Source organism: Odocoileus virginianus, chromosome 7, assembly GCF_023699985.2.
Source record: "Odocoileus virginianus isolate 20LAN1187 ecotype Illinois chromosome 7, Ovbor_1.2, whole genome shotgun sequence".
Taxonomy (NCBI): domain Eukaryota; kingdom Metazoa; phylum Chordata; class Mammalia; order Artiodactyla; family Cervidae; genus Odocoileus; species Odocoileus virginianus.
Window position 1 is genome coordinate 57,464,940 of NC_069680.1, and position 14,475 is coordinate 57,479,414.

Here is a 14,475-nt window from a genome sequence, read left to right on the forward strand (position 1 = left end):
CAATATTTGAATGTCAATTAATGTAATCCATCATATTAATAGGTTACAGAAGAAAATCACATGATCATGTCAATTGATGCAGAAAAAGTATATTTCTGACAAAATTCAACACCTTTTAATGATAAAGACTCTCAGAAAAGTAAAAACTAGAAGACAACTTCTATACCTTCTTTTAATTAAAAAAAATCAAAGCTATGATCATACTTAATAATAAAAGACTGAATGCTTTCATCTTAAGAGGATCAAGAAGGCAAGGATATCAGCTCTCACCACCCTTATTCAACATAAGGCTTGAAGTTCCAGGCAGTGCAATGAGGCATAAAAAATTAAATAAAAGGCATACAGCTTTAAAAGGAAGAAATAGAGGACTTTGGCTCAAGATGGCACAGTCAGAGGACATAGAGCTCACCTCCTCCCACAATGACAACCAAAATACATCTATGTGGAGAAAAATTCTCAGTGAAAACTAATCTGGCTAAACGACTCCTGTAAAACCAAGACTTTGAGAAAGATACACACATAGGGAGGAAGGGAAGAAAAACCTCCGGGTAGGGACCTGAGCCTCTGGGAGGGGACCCAGAGGAAAAGGGATATTACACAGGCAGACACCGCCTGGAAGGAGTGAGCAGATGGAGCCACAGATTAGATACCCCAGCCCTGGGGTCCTGTGCAGGGGAGACAAACCCTCTTAGGCACTTGAAGGACCGCTGGAAGGTTATGGGAACTGAAAGGCTGTGGGAAGCCTGGACTCCCTCTTGAGTCACATGCATGTGCAGGCTTGCTCCAGAGGAAGAGCAGAGAAGTTTGCTCTAGCGACCTGGCCTCACAACATGCACTCCAGCCAAGAGAAGCACACACTCCAGCTCTGCTCACTTCATGTCACAGCATGACACTGGATCAAGGGCACCCAAGACTGGGGAAATGACTCAACCATGGGATGCAGAGGCATCCTGGTCCCAGGGTGGAGCTTGGGTGAGGCAGCAGTGGCCACTGTGGCTACTTACTCAAAAAAAGTATGTAAGAAGCAGTCCAGATCTCTGACAGGGCACGCTCGACCACAACTCAGATCATGGCACTTGTCAAGAGGCCACACAGGCCCTGCCTGCCCTGCATAGCTGGCTATTCCACTAAACGGTGGAGGCAGCAATTGGCTATGAGGGCAAAAGGGAACTTGGATGAGGGCTGCATCTGAGAGGAGCCAGGGACGCCCACACAGACAACACATCAGACCTGTGTCCATGTCCAACACAAGCCAAGAGCCCACACAGGGACCCTTGCTGAGGACCAACCCCACGCCAACTGGGGCAAGGTTCTCAGAACAGTGAGAGAGGAAAACACACACTTAAAGGGAACAGGGCCAGGTGGGATCCGACTCTCAGGGAGTCTACTCCAGCAACTTGGGATCAGACTCCACCCCTCAATACACAGTTATGGCCACTGAGCAGAAGGGTAGTCCCACCTCCCACCCAGCACCAGCTCTAGCCCCTCCATCTCCAGCTCCACCCCCTACCAACATGAGAGCTGCCAGCATACCCTGAAGAAAGACAGGCCTGCATCCACAAGAAATGCAGCTCTCCCAAAGGCACCAGGTGCTCAGTCTGTAAGGGAAGCTCCCACCTAAGACAACACCTCCCAGACTGCAAAGGGAAACTGTTTCGCCTAAATTCATAGAGACAAATTTAAGCAAAATAAAAAGGCAGAGGAACTACTCTCAGTTGAAAGAGCAAAGAGAAAACCTCTGAAAAAATAACTAATGAAACAAAACCAATTTATCAGATAAAGAATTCAAAGCATTGGTAATAAAAATGTTAAGTGAGTTGGGGGAAAATTGATGTACACAGTGAAGACTTTAACAAGGAACTAGAAAATACAAAAAAGACGACTGAATGAATAATTCAAAAGCTGGAATAAAATACATACTAGAAGGAATGAATAGCAGACTAAGTAACAGATACGAATGCATAAGTAATCTGGAAAACAATATTGGTAATCACCAGTCAGAGTACTAAAAAGGAAAAAAAAAATTTTTAATGAAAACAATTTAAGAAATCTCTGAGATAACACTAAGTGTACCAACATTCACATTACAGGAATCCCAGAAGGAGGAGAGAGAGAAGTGGGATGAAAAAAATGTACTTGAAATTATCATTGAAGACTCCCCAAACCAAAACAGGGATTTATATATCAAGCTAAAGGAAGCACTGTCTTGTGCTGTGTGTTCTCAGTTGTGTCTGACTCTGCAACCCCATGGACTGTAGCCTGCCAGGATCCTCTGTCCATGGAATTTTCCAGGCAAGCATGCTGGGGAGTGGGTTGCTATTCCTCACTCCAGGGAATCTTCCAAATCCAGGGACTGAATCCACATCTTGCATCTCCTGCACTGGCAGGCAGATTCTTTACTACTGCACCACCTGGAAAGCTCAAAGGAAGCTCAGAGGATTCCAAACAAGATGAACCCTAACAGATTCACACCAAGATGTATCATACTTAAAATTGCAAAAATTAAAGAGTGAATTCCAAAAGCAGCAAGGAAAAAACACAAAGAAACCTCCATAAGGCTATTAGCTAATTTCTCTGTAGAAATTTTGCAGGCCAGAAGAGATGGCATGATACACTAGAAATACTTAAAGGGAACAACCTGCAACCTAAGATACTCTACACAGCAGGATAATCATTTAGAACAGGAGTTAAAAGAACTTCTCAGACAAGAAAAACTAAAACTTCACCAATACTAAATCTACCATAAAAGTAATGTTAAAGGGTATTCTTAAAGTAGAAAAGAAATAAAAATCCATAGAAAAGGGAAAACCCCACTAGGAAGGACTGAGGACCAACCATAAAACACATGAAAAGATGTGCAACATCACTAATTATTAGAGAAATGCAAATCAAAACCACAATGAGATATCATTATCACTTGTCAGAAAGGTTATCATCAAAAAGTCAACAAAATCGTTGATAAGGATGCAGAGTAAGGGGAACCCTTGCACACTGTTGATGAGAAAGTAAACTGGTGTCACTAGTATGGGGAGCAGTACAGAGGTCCCTAAAAAGACTAAAAATAGAACTACCAGATAGCCCAGCAATTCCACTTCTGGGTATATACCTGGAAAAAATGAAAACGCCAATTTGGAAAAATGCATGCCCTCCAGTGTTCACCGTAGCAATAGTTACAAAGTGGAATCAACCCAAGTGTCCAACAGACCAATGGATAAAGAAGACATGTTATATACCTAAATGAACATTATTAAGCCATAAAAAAGGAATGAAATTCCTCCATTTGTAGCAATGTGGATGAACCTAGAAAATATTGTGTCAGGTAAAATAAGTCAGATAATGACAAATATTGTATAGTATCATCTCTGTATATAATCTAAAAATAAATATATATAGCAAAATAGACTCACAGATATAGAAAACAAACTAGTGGTTACCTATGAGGTAAGGGAAGGGTGAAGAGTCAAATAGGGATATGCATTATTTGGATATCCTTATTAAGAGGCAGGGGACATTTGTATGTCCCCATTTGATTTATAAAGAAAGCTGAGAGCCAAAGAATTGATGCTTTTGAACTGTGGTATTGGAAAAGACTCTTGAGAGTCCCTTGAACTGCAAGGAGATCCAACTAGTCCATCCTAAAGGAAATCAGTCCTGAATATTCATTGGAAGGACTGATGCTGAAGCTGAAACTCCAATATTTGGCCACCTGATGTGAAGAACTGACTCATTGGAAAAGACCCTGATGCTGGGAACAATTGAAGGTAGGAGGAGAAGGGAACAACAGAGGATGAGATAGTTGGATGGCACCACTGACTCAATGGACATGAGTTTGAGTAAACTCCAGGAGTTGGTGATGGACAGGGAGGCCTCATGTGCTGTAGTCCATGGTCTCATAGAGTCGGACACGACTGAGCGACTGAACTGAACTGATTGATTTATATTGATATATGGCAGAAACCAACACAATATTGTAAAGCAATTGTCCTCCAATTTAAAAAATTTAAAGATAAATTTTTAAATATAAATTACTGTGTATAAAGTAAATAAGCAACAAGGAAATGTAGCCATTATCTTCTAATAATTTTAACGGAATATAAACTACAAAAGTACTGAATCACAATGCTGTATGCCTGAAACTTATATAAGCTATATAAGGTTATTTGTTAATCAACCATATTCAATAAAAAAGGAAGAAATAAAACTACCCAAATGTGTACAAGACATGAATTTCTATGTTGAAAACAAGGAATCTAAAAATGAGAACAAAAAAGCCCACAAAACCTTGAACTCAAGTGAGTTGAGCAAGGTTATAGGATACAAGACTACAGGATACGAGATTACAGGATACAAGGGTTTCCCTGGTGGCTCAGTGGTAAAGAATCCATCTGCCAATACAAGAGATACAGGTTTGATCCCTTGGTCAGGAAGATCCCCTAGAGAAGGAAATGGTAACCCACTCCAGTATTCTTGCCTGGGAAATCCCATGGACAGAGGAGCCTGGCAGGCCCCAGTCCACAGGGTCACAGAAGAGTTGTACATGACTCAGCAACTAAACAACAACAGGATATAAGATAAATACATATAAATCTATTGCATTTTTACATATTAGTGGTAAATATGTGGAAATTGAAATCTAAAATATAGTATCATTAACAGTACCTGAAAAAAATGCAACAACTAGGTATAAATCTAACAAAACATGTTCAGGACTTATATGCTGAAAATTACAAAATGCTGATGAAAGAATTCAAAGAAGATCAACAAACAGAGACATACCATGTGTTCAAGACTTGTAAGACCCAATATAGTAAACATGCAAAATTTATACATGGTTTAACATAACTCTTATCAAAATCATTGAAATTTTTTGTAGATACAGATTGGATTATCCTAAAATTTATATGAAAAGGCTAAAAAGCTAGAAAAACTAAAGAAACTTTGAAATAGAAGAATACCTGTAAGCAATATCAAGACTAAGTGTAAAACTATAGTAATCAATACACTGTGGTATTGACCAAGGGATAGACAAATAGTTCAACAGCACAGAGAATCAATCCTAAAGGAAATCAGTCCTGAATATTCATTGGAAGGACTGATGCTGAAGCTGAAGCTCCAGTACTTTGACCACCTGCTGAGAAAAGCCAACTCATTAGAAAAGACCCTGATGCTATGAAAGATTAAAGGCAGGAGGAGAAGGGGATGACAGAGAATGAGATTGTTGGATGGCATCACTGACTCATAGGACATGAATTTGAGCAAGCTCTGGGAGATGGTGAAGGACAGGGAAGCCTTCAGTCCATGGGGTCACAAAGAGTCGGACATGACTGAGCAACTGAAGAATAGAATTGACAAAGACGCAAAAGTAATTGGGTAGAAGAAAGTGATCCATTTCAATCAATAGTGCCTGAGTACTTGGACATGAATAGGCAAAAAACTAACCTTGAGAAAAATCTTACATCTCATATAAAAGTAACTCAAAATGAATCATAAACGTAAAATGTAATTTTAAAACATGAAACTATAAAATTTTAAAGAAAATCTTTGGGACCTAGAGCTTGGTGAACAGTTCTTAGACACAAAAACTACAATACATAAAAGAAAATAACTGATAAGATTGTCTTTATCAGCTGCAGACTGCAAGAAAACATTTGCAAACCCCATAGCTGAAAATTTTCTCATATCTAGAATATATAAAGAACTCTTAAATAACTGCAAAATACAAACAATCCAATTTAAAAACTGACCAAAAAAACATGATGAACCATTTCACTGAAGAGTATACACAGATAGCAAATAAGCATATGAAAAAGATGTTTGCTATCTCCAGCTATTAGGGAAACATGTTAAAAATATGATGTTCATGAGTACACATCTATTAGAAGAACTAACATAAAAATATTAAATATACCAAATGTTGGTCAGGGTGCAGAATAACAACACCCCTTGTAGGTGGAAATATTAAAAAAAAAAACAGCCATTCTGGAAAATAGTTTGGGAGTGTCTTATAAACTAAACATTCATTTGCCATTTGACCCAGTAATCATACTTCTTGGCACTCATCTCAGAAAAATGAAAACTTATGTCTACACAAAATCCTGTACACAACTTTTCACAGAAGCTCTGTTTGTAACAGCCCCAAACTGGTAACAACAAAAATGTCCAACAATTGCTGAAGGGCAAAATAACCTGTGGTACATTCATACCATTGGCATATGAAGAATAAATTATCAGTATATGCAACTAGGATGGATTTCTAGGGCAACATGCTGAGTGAAAAAACTTAGTCTCAAAAGATCACATACTGTATGATTCCATTTATGAAACATTTCAGAAAGATAAAATGATAGAAATGGACAAGAGGTTAGCATTTGCCAGGGCTTAGGGATGGTGGGATGCCAGGGCAGGGTGGGGGGCATTGATATACTATAGTTACATAAGATACAACCAATGCAGGAAATTGGGCAAAACGTACACAGAAACTCTCTGAACTATCTTCACAATTTCGTCTGAAATTATAATTATTGCCAAACAAAAGTTTTTCTTTGTAGAAAATTTAATTATCATATACAGGAATAACATCAACAAAAAGAAAGTCTATTAGTCTATGCATAAACATTATTAACATTTTGTTATATTTTTAGCTTTATTTTAAAGTCAAATCTCAAATATATGTGTATTTCACTCTGCTATATTTAAAATTGATAACCAACTTTTATTCTGCTATATTTAAAATGGATAACCAACAAGGACCTACTGTGTAGCACATGGAACTCTGCTCAGTGTTATGTGGAAGCCTGAACAGGAGGGGAATCTGGGGGAGAGTGAATACAACTCTATGGATAGCTGAGTACCTTTGCTGTTCACCTGAAGTATCACAACATTGTTAATCGGTTATACTCCAAAACTAAATAAGAATTTCTTATAAAGTTTTTGTTCAATCTTTGTTTCAAGTCTTTGAGAGGCATTCCTGGAATACTGTGATAACCCCAATTTGAGAGAAGATAGGCAAGTTTCCCCATACTGTCTAAACAGCTCATTATAAAAGTAACCATCAAGAGATTCACTTACTTCTAGTTCACAAACTTCTAGATTTTACATAAAGGTCAGAAACTAGATAAAATAAGCAGCAAATTCTTGTAAAGGAGTTATAAAATTAGAAAGAACTTCTGTTTTTACAAAAGACAACATGATTATCATAAATAGTGATTATCATCTCTCTGCTATGCATCAAAACAAAAGAATTATTTTTCTCTCCCCAGTTGCAAGCCAACTGCCATACTTACAGTACTGCCAATTTTGTGGGGGGTTTGCATATTTCTTTCTCTGAGCCCCTGCTACTATGCTTAAAACTGCCAAAAAGGAAAGACTCAGTAACCACGGAGGCTGAATGAACACTTGCTTGTGACAGTTCTCTAGCATAAATTATATAATCACTCAGTATTCAATGATTCTGATTCAATGCCACTGAAAAGAGCAGGTGATCATCATGTACCTTTTGGGAATATCAATTGTGGATCACCTGGAAAAGTTTCAAAGTCACTTCTTTAATGTAATTATGGACATCATTACAGCAAAATTACACCCAGTCACAAATAAGCCTTGTTAAAAATGAAATTCTGCAACAGGTCACTTAACTAGGTTTTCTGTTTTGTTTTCTCATTGGGCATAGTCACTTTCACACTGCAGGCAGATTCTTTACTGTTTCAGCCACTAGGGAAGCCCTTTCAATAGAATCTTGACTTCTAATCAGAAGAGGTTTACCTACATCACATCTGTTATGAAGATATCTTTGCTGGTTTTATTTTAAACATAGGACTTATTATGAAAGATTTGTGGAGATTAACTAAATCTATTCTTTGAGCAAACTCCAGGAGATAGTGAGGGACAGGGAAAACTGGCATGTTACAGTCCATGGGGTCGCAAAGAGTTGGACACAACTTAGTGACTGAACAACAACAGCAATGCTTTGTACTATATCAGACTTTGTCTTCTTCCTTACAAAGCTGTTGTTAAAAACCCCTGACCACTATGGCTAAGGGGATAGTCTGACTCATCTTTGGTACCTTCTAGGCAGTTCCTCAGGATTCCCTGGTGGCTCAGATAGATGGTAGAGAGTCTACCTGCAATGTGCGAGACCTGGGTTCGATCCCTGGGTCGGGAAGATCCCCTGGAGAAGGAAATGGGAACCCACTCCACTGTTCTTCCCTGGAAAGTCCCACGGACAGAGGAGCCTGACAGGCCACAGTCCATGGGCTCACAAAGAGATGGACACAACTGAGCGACTTCACTTTCAGGCAGTTCTCACATTTGGTGTTAGAGTAGTTTTGATTATTTATGCACTTCTCAAAATAAAGTCTTGGCCAATAATATTCTGTATGATTCAGATTCTCATCTATTTCTGTGCAAGAAGTCAAACCTAGTGCCTATAAGCAACAAGTTTTTACTCTCTTTTGTGGTTCTGAGGTTTGACTGGGTTTGGCCAGGAGTTCACATATCAGGTCTCAATGCAGCTGCAGCCACAGGAAGGTCTGAATGGGCCAGACATCTAAGAAGGCACGTTCACAGAACTGGCAGCTGATTTGAGAACTCAGCAGAGGCTATCATCCAGAATGCCCACCTGGTCGTGGCCCGTCCAGGTGGGTTGGGTTTCCTATACGATAGCAACTGCATTTTGAGAGGCAGTTTCCAAGATTGAGCATTCCAAGAGACGTAGTTGGAATCTGAAAGGCAAGGCTTTCTATGCTATAGTCTCTGAAGTTCCAGAATGTTACTTCTGCTATGTTTAACTGGTCAAGTCATTAAGCTAAACCCAGTTTCAAGAAAAAGGGTATTAAACTCCAACTAATGATGGAGGAAAAATACCACAAAGTAATACCACAAAATATGCAAAATGGAGATATCTTGTGGCCATTTTGGAAAAATATAATTACTACATATGGGAAGTTTTGTTTTTCTCCAATATGCTACTGTAAAATGCCCTATTTTACTGGTTAACATCAGAAATGACAGCATGGTGGTGTCCCTAAATGTTTTGCGTCTTTTTCCTTTTATTACCTTTCCTAACAGTAGTAGCATTATTAAAGCTGCAGAAACATGGAGGTGACTAAGCATCAAAAATTGTGTGGTGGAGAAGGCATTTCTGTATAGAGCTGTGCTGCCTAACATCACAGTCACATGTGGCTACCGAACACTTAAGGTGTTGCTAATCCAACTATAGTGTAAATGTGAAATACATACCAGATTTAAAGGACTTAGTACTAAAAAGAAATATAAACTATCCCAATGATAATGTTTATACTGATTATATGTTGAAGTGATGTTTTGCATATACTGAACTAAATAAAATATATTATTCAAATTAATTTCACCTGCTTCTTTAACTTACATGACTACCAGAAAATTTTAAGTTATATTTGACTCAGATATTATCTAGTTTGCATAATATTTCCATTGGAAAGCACTGACTCAGATAATAAACTAAATCATATTTCCACTGTGTAGCACAATGGTAGTTCGTGGTGTTTACATGATTAAATGATTTTCAGGCATTTTAATTACCTCATGCTAAATCTTATGTGACATATATAAGCACATTGAAAATCAGTATTTTGGTATTTCTATAAAACTGATTTCCTTTCCTGAGATTTAAATACACAGTTTACATTTAATATACCTATATGTTTAGTATATAATTGTAGCAATTCATTTTATATAAGATTTCAAAGTTTCTCAGAGTATCTCTATATGACCCCTGATTAAGATTATGTATTAGTTTTCTATTGCTACTGTAACGAGTAACCACAAATGCAGCGATTTGATACTAACTTATTACCTTACGGCTACATAAGGCAGAAGTATAAAACTGGCCTAAAATAAGGATGTCAGGAAGGCCATGTTCCTCTCAGAAGCTCCAGAAGAGAACTGACCATTTGGGTTACTGGAAGATGTTCCAGCCATCAGTTGAAGGCGATTTCCAGGATTGAGAAGCTCCTTGGATCACGTCTCTCTTCCTCCAACTTTAAAGCCAATGTTGGGCTGCACTCCACAGACCCACAAGCCCTGTACCGGCCCAGCTTCACGACTGACGAAAGAATCCAAGGCAGACACAGCAGTAGTTTAAAGCAGCGGTCCCCAACCTTTGGGCACCAGGGACTTGTTTCATGGAAGACAATTTTTCCAAGGGATGGGCAGGGGGATGGTTTCAAGATGATTCAAGTGCTTTACATTTATTGTGCAATTCATTTCTATTATTATTACATAAGCTCCACCTCAGATCATCAGGCATTAGATCCAAGAAGTTGGGGACCCCTGAGTTTAATGGAAGGGAGAGCTTACCCATCTGAAGCAAGGTCCTGGAGCAAGGCCCAAAAATGTGCAGCAGACACTAGCAGAACATGGCGACAGTCTTTGCTCTCAGGAGAAGGATGGAGATTGCCGGTTAATAGGGAAGTGAGGTCAGGTGGGTTCTTTAGTTACCAGGGAAACCAGCAGAGGGGCATGCACCTCACTGCCCCTTTGATAAGAACAGTTACCAGCTGGAACCTGGAGAAAGTATGTAGGAAGGTCAGCCAGGTGGGTAAAATACAGATGCAGCAGGCACTGGTCAGGCAGGAGATGTACAAGAGCAAAAGAATGACTATATTTAGTGGCCTGACTATATAGCTAGCAATGGCTAATTGACTCTCTCGTGCTTTGAATATCTCCTTCTTCCACCACACCTTTCTCTGAGCCAGTCAAGAAAGGTTCTCTGGTTTCAAGTAACTGTTTAGATTGATCCCACCTATTTAATCAAGCTTAATCACTCCATCACAAATCCCTGTACTGAATCACATCTGCAAAATCCCTTGTACCATGTAAAGTGAAGTGTTCATAGTTTTCAGGGATGAGCGTGGACATCTGCTGGGGGTGCGGTGAGGCATTATTCTGCCTACCACCAATAGGAATCAACTTTTTACAGGGAGATAAAACTCCTTATAGATATATCCTTGCCATATATAAATGAAAGAAAAGTATTTTTCAAATAAGGTACCGTGCTCTCAGACTGAATCATATTGATAATCTAAATCCACTAGGACATTAGAAATTTACTTCAAGTTTGTAGGAATGTCAAACTAAAATAGTTAAAAGCAGCTCTGGGACATTAAAGCAAACAACTATTGGAGTAATAAAGCTTTGTCAGTCAATAACCTCAGCTGGGCTTTTCAGATACAAGCTATGATAGTTATGTCTAAGGAAAACATTAAGGCAAGTCTAGTTTCAATTTATCTATCAGAAGAAAACAAGCAAATTAAGTCATGTCAAAATTCAAAAAGCTCTTTTATTATGTTTATACAACTTTAAAACATATATTAAAATTTCTGATTTTAAAAAAGGACCCAAATAGGATGAGGCAATATATAGATCACTAACAATCTTCTCCAACTAACTATTAAGTATGATCAATAGCCAGGCAAATCAACTGTTCATCTGTGTCTGACTGGCTAAATTTATTTCAGCACAGAAATAGAACTACAAGTTGGCCTTTGATCCTGAACCTGTATTATAATGGTGTGGTAACTTTTTATTCAGAGCCTATCTACAAATTCATTAAGAAATATTGAATATGCTTCAATGGTAAAAGGTTCTAGTACATATTCGAATATGGCAGGGTATGAGGGGATCCAAGCAATTCTCAGAACACCAGCTGGGTGTCCTATAATTCAATTCAATTCTGACACTACCTACCTTTAGATAGCATCAGATTCCACAGGTAAGGCTTCAGTTCTGCAAAACAGCCTCCCTATCCCACCCCACATCAAATGCCAATAATAAGTTCAGATTGCTACCTATGCATCTGACCATCTGGCTATAAACCACAGTTCCCACTAACCCTTCTTCAGTTTCATTTAATTTACTAGAGCAACTCAGAACTCAGAGAAACATTTTACTTAGTATTAATAGATTATCATATAAGACTGTAACTCAAGAACAGCTAGATGGAAGAGATGCCTAGGACAAGGCATGTAGAAAGGGGTGCAGAGCTTCCATGCCTCTACAGATGCACCACTATTCCTGACCCTTCACGTCCTCATCAGTCCAGAAACTCTCTGAACCCTGTCCTTTTTGGGTTTTTATGGAGGCTTCATTACATCACTGCATAAATCATTGGCCATTGGTGATTGAACTCAACCTTCAGTGCCTCTCCCTTCGCTGGGATTCAGGAGGATAGGACGGAAAGTTCCAATCTTCTAATTACATGGTTGATTCTCCTGGCAACTAGCCTCCATTCCTAGGTCCAAAAGTTACCTCATTAACATAACAATAGACATCTCTCATCACTTAGAAAATTTCAAGGGTTTTAGAAGCTCTGTGCCAGAAGTGGGACAAAGACCAAATAAATATTCCTTACTATAAATCACAATTTTACAAATGGAAATTTATCTATAAAGAAAAACCTACTAAGATGATATTATCAGAGACTCATAATTCATTAGCATTAAAGAAAGATAGGTTTAAATTGAAATACAGCCTGTTTTGAAAGCAAAGAAAAATCAAATATTTGCAAGCAACCTATTTGTAAACTAATGGTCAGTAGTTAGTTTCATATCCCCTTTCCTTCTTTCCCCTTCATTTCATCCAAATGGAACTGTTTCTATTTCCCATACTGAATACACTATGCTGATTCCTGCTTCTGTGTCTTTGCACAGGCTGTTATCCCCACTCTTAAATTCCTAACTTCACTTGATAAGAACTTTCTCCTCTGTGATGCCTTCCCTGTTCAGTCCTAAATTGAGCCACTTCCTAGTTGCTGCTATTACTGGACTTGGCCCTGACCAGCATTTCAGCTCATATTGTGCTCTATTTTACTTACTTGCTTATATGTTTGATTTCCCTTGACAACTAAGACTGAGATTGCTCAAACTCTGAAATCACCAGTTGTAAGCACAGTGTCTCTAGAACTATGTGACTAGAAATTGCAATAATACTAGCAAAATTTAACTCAAACTTTGCATTTTAGCTATATTTAATGGTTAATACAAAAATCTATCAATAAAATATGTTAAATTCCTCTTAAATTCCTTCACAAGTATTATTCTACCTATAATACACAGTCATATAATAGTCTGCTTGGAACAGTCCTGACTCATGCCTTTTATATATCTGTTAAGGCCTGTTAATCGTCTCACCTCTGTTTCTCAAAAGTATCCTGATTTAAATGACAAATTATATGATTACCTTAAATTTCCTGAACATTATCAATGGCAAATTAAATACTACAGAAGATCAAACATTTCAAAGCCTACAAAAGAAAAACTTTTTATTTTCGCAATTAACTGTTACACTGGATTCTATGCTGCTTCACTCAGATTCCCTTTTCAATTAGAAATATCAGCTTCTGATGGCTTGTAGCTTTGTTCCTGTCCAGGATCTAAGTCTCAGCTACAGGTAACTGCCCCATACAAGGTTACACTGTTTCCAAGGTTGGCCCACAGGTAATGAACAACAGCTGTAAGGACAAAAAGATCCTCTCCTCAGTTTGGGACAACTGTGAGGGGCCAGCCTATCTCCAGGTCTTTCCATAGAATGGCTGAGATTTCTGTTGCAAGTCACCTTCTCCTTCTGCTCAATCCTGCCTTCTTCACTGTCTTCCATGTATAACTCCCAAGAGAGTACTCCAATAAACAAACCTTCATGCTACCCTTAATCTCCAGGTTACCTGACCTAAGATAGCACTCTTTCTCTTCTTTGTAATATCATCTCCTGGCTATGAAGTGTGCGAGGCTCAGGACCCTTATTTTTTGTCCAAGTTTGAACTGACACTGCATGTCAGGACTCTTGCTTCCTATTTATTCCTTTCTTTTCTATCATTTAACCCGTTTTTCTTTTTATGTAACAAAGAAATCTAAATAAAGCCCAGAGTTTAAAAAAATACATAGCAAACACTTTTGAGAACTATGTGAGCAGTGCCTGAACATTGGCCGGTAAAGGAATCCATTTCTTGAGAAAGGGACATTGGAAACAATCCACAAGGTGAAAGACTAACCTGCTCCACAAATATTAGAAATCATGACTGTCTCTGCTAGAAGGCAGAAGATGGAAACAAAAGACTCTCACCCTTCAGGCTTTCTGGTCTAGGGCAAATAATCTTTAGGGACATCCATCTGTGTATTTTTCTTTGCACAGAAACTGTCTTGCCACTCTATGATATCCTCTATTACTTTCTAGTTATTTTTATTTTATGCAAATAATCTCTTTCTCTTCCTGTGCTCTGGCTCTATCCAGGTAGATAGAGCTCTTCCCCTTTTAAAAAATAATTATAGCTGCCTACCTTTGTTATTTTAGCTTTTCTTATTAATTTAATAATCATGTAGCCTACATCTCTGCAGGGCTCTCTCGATTAATTTTTAAGAAAGACTAAAACATTAGATCACAAATAAAAGACCCATGGGAAGAGTTCATTCCCTCAAAAGAAGAATCTAGAAGCCTCCTTTTCCC

General features: G+C 38.3%; 1 protein-coding gene and 1 long non-coding RNA gene across 3 annotated transcripts in view; both read right to left on the reverse strand.

Annotated features, from left to right (window-relative positions):
* Positions 1-10,503, reverse strand: part of LOC110134628 (uncharacterized) — a 61,475-nt gene extending 50,972 nt beyond the window's left edge. Inside the window, exon 1 of the long non-coding RNA XR_011488769.1 lies at positions 10,336-10,503. This is a non-coding gene — a long non-coding RNA (uncharacterized lncRNA). The remainder of the gene's footprint in view (positions 1-10,335) is intronic.
* CTNNA3 (catenin alpha 3) overlaps positions 1-14,475 on the reverse strand; it is a 1,809,955-nt gene that overhangs the window by 1,311,725 nt on the left and 483,755 nt on the right. The window lies entirely within an intron of this gene.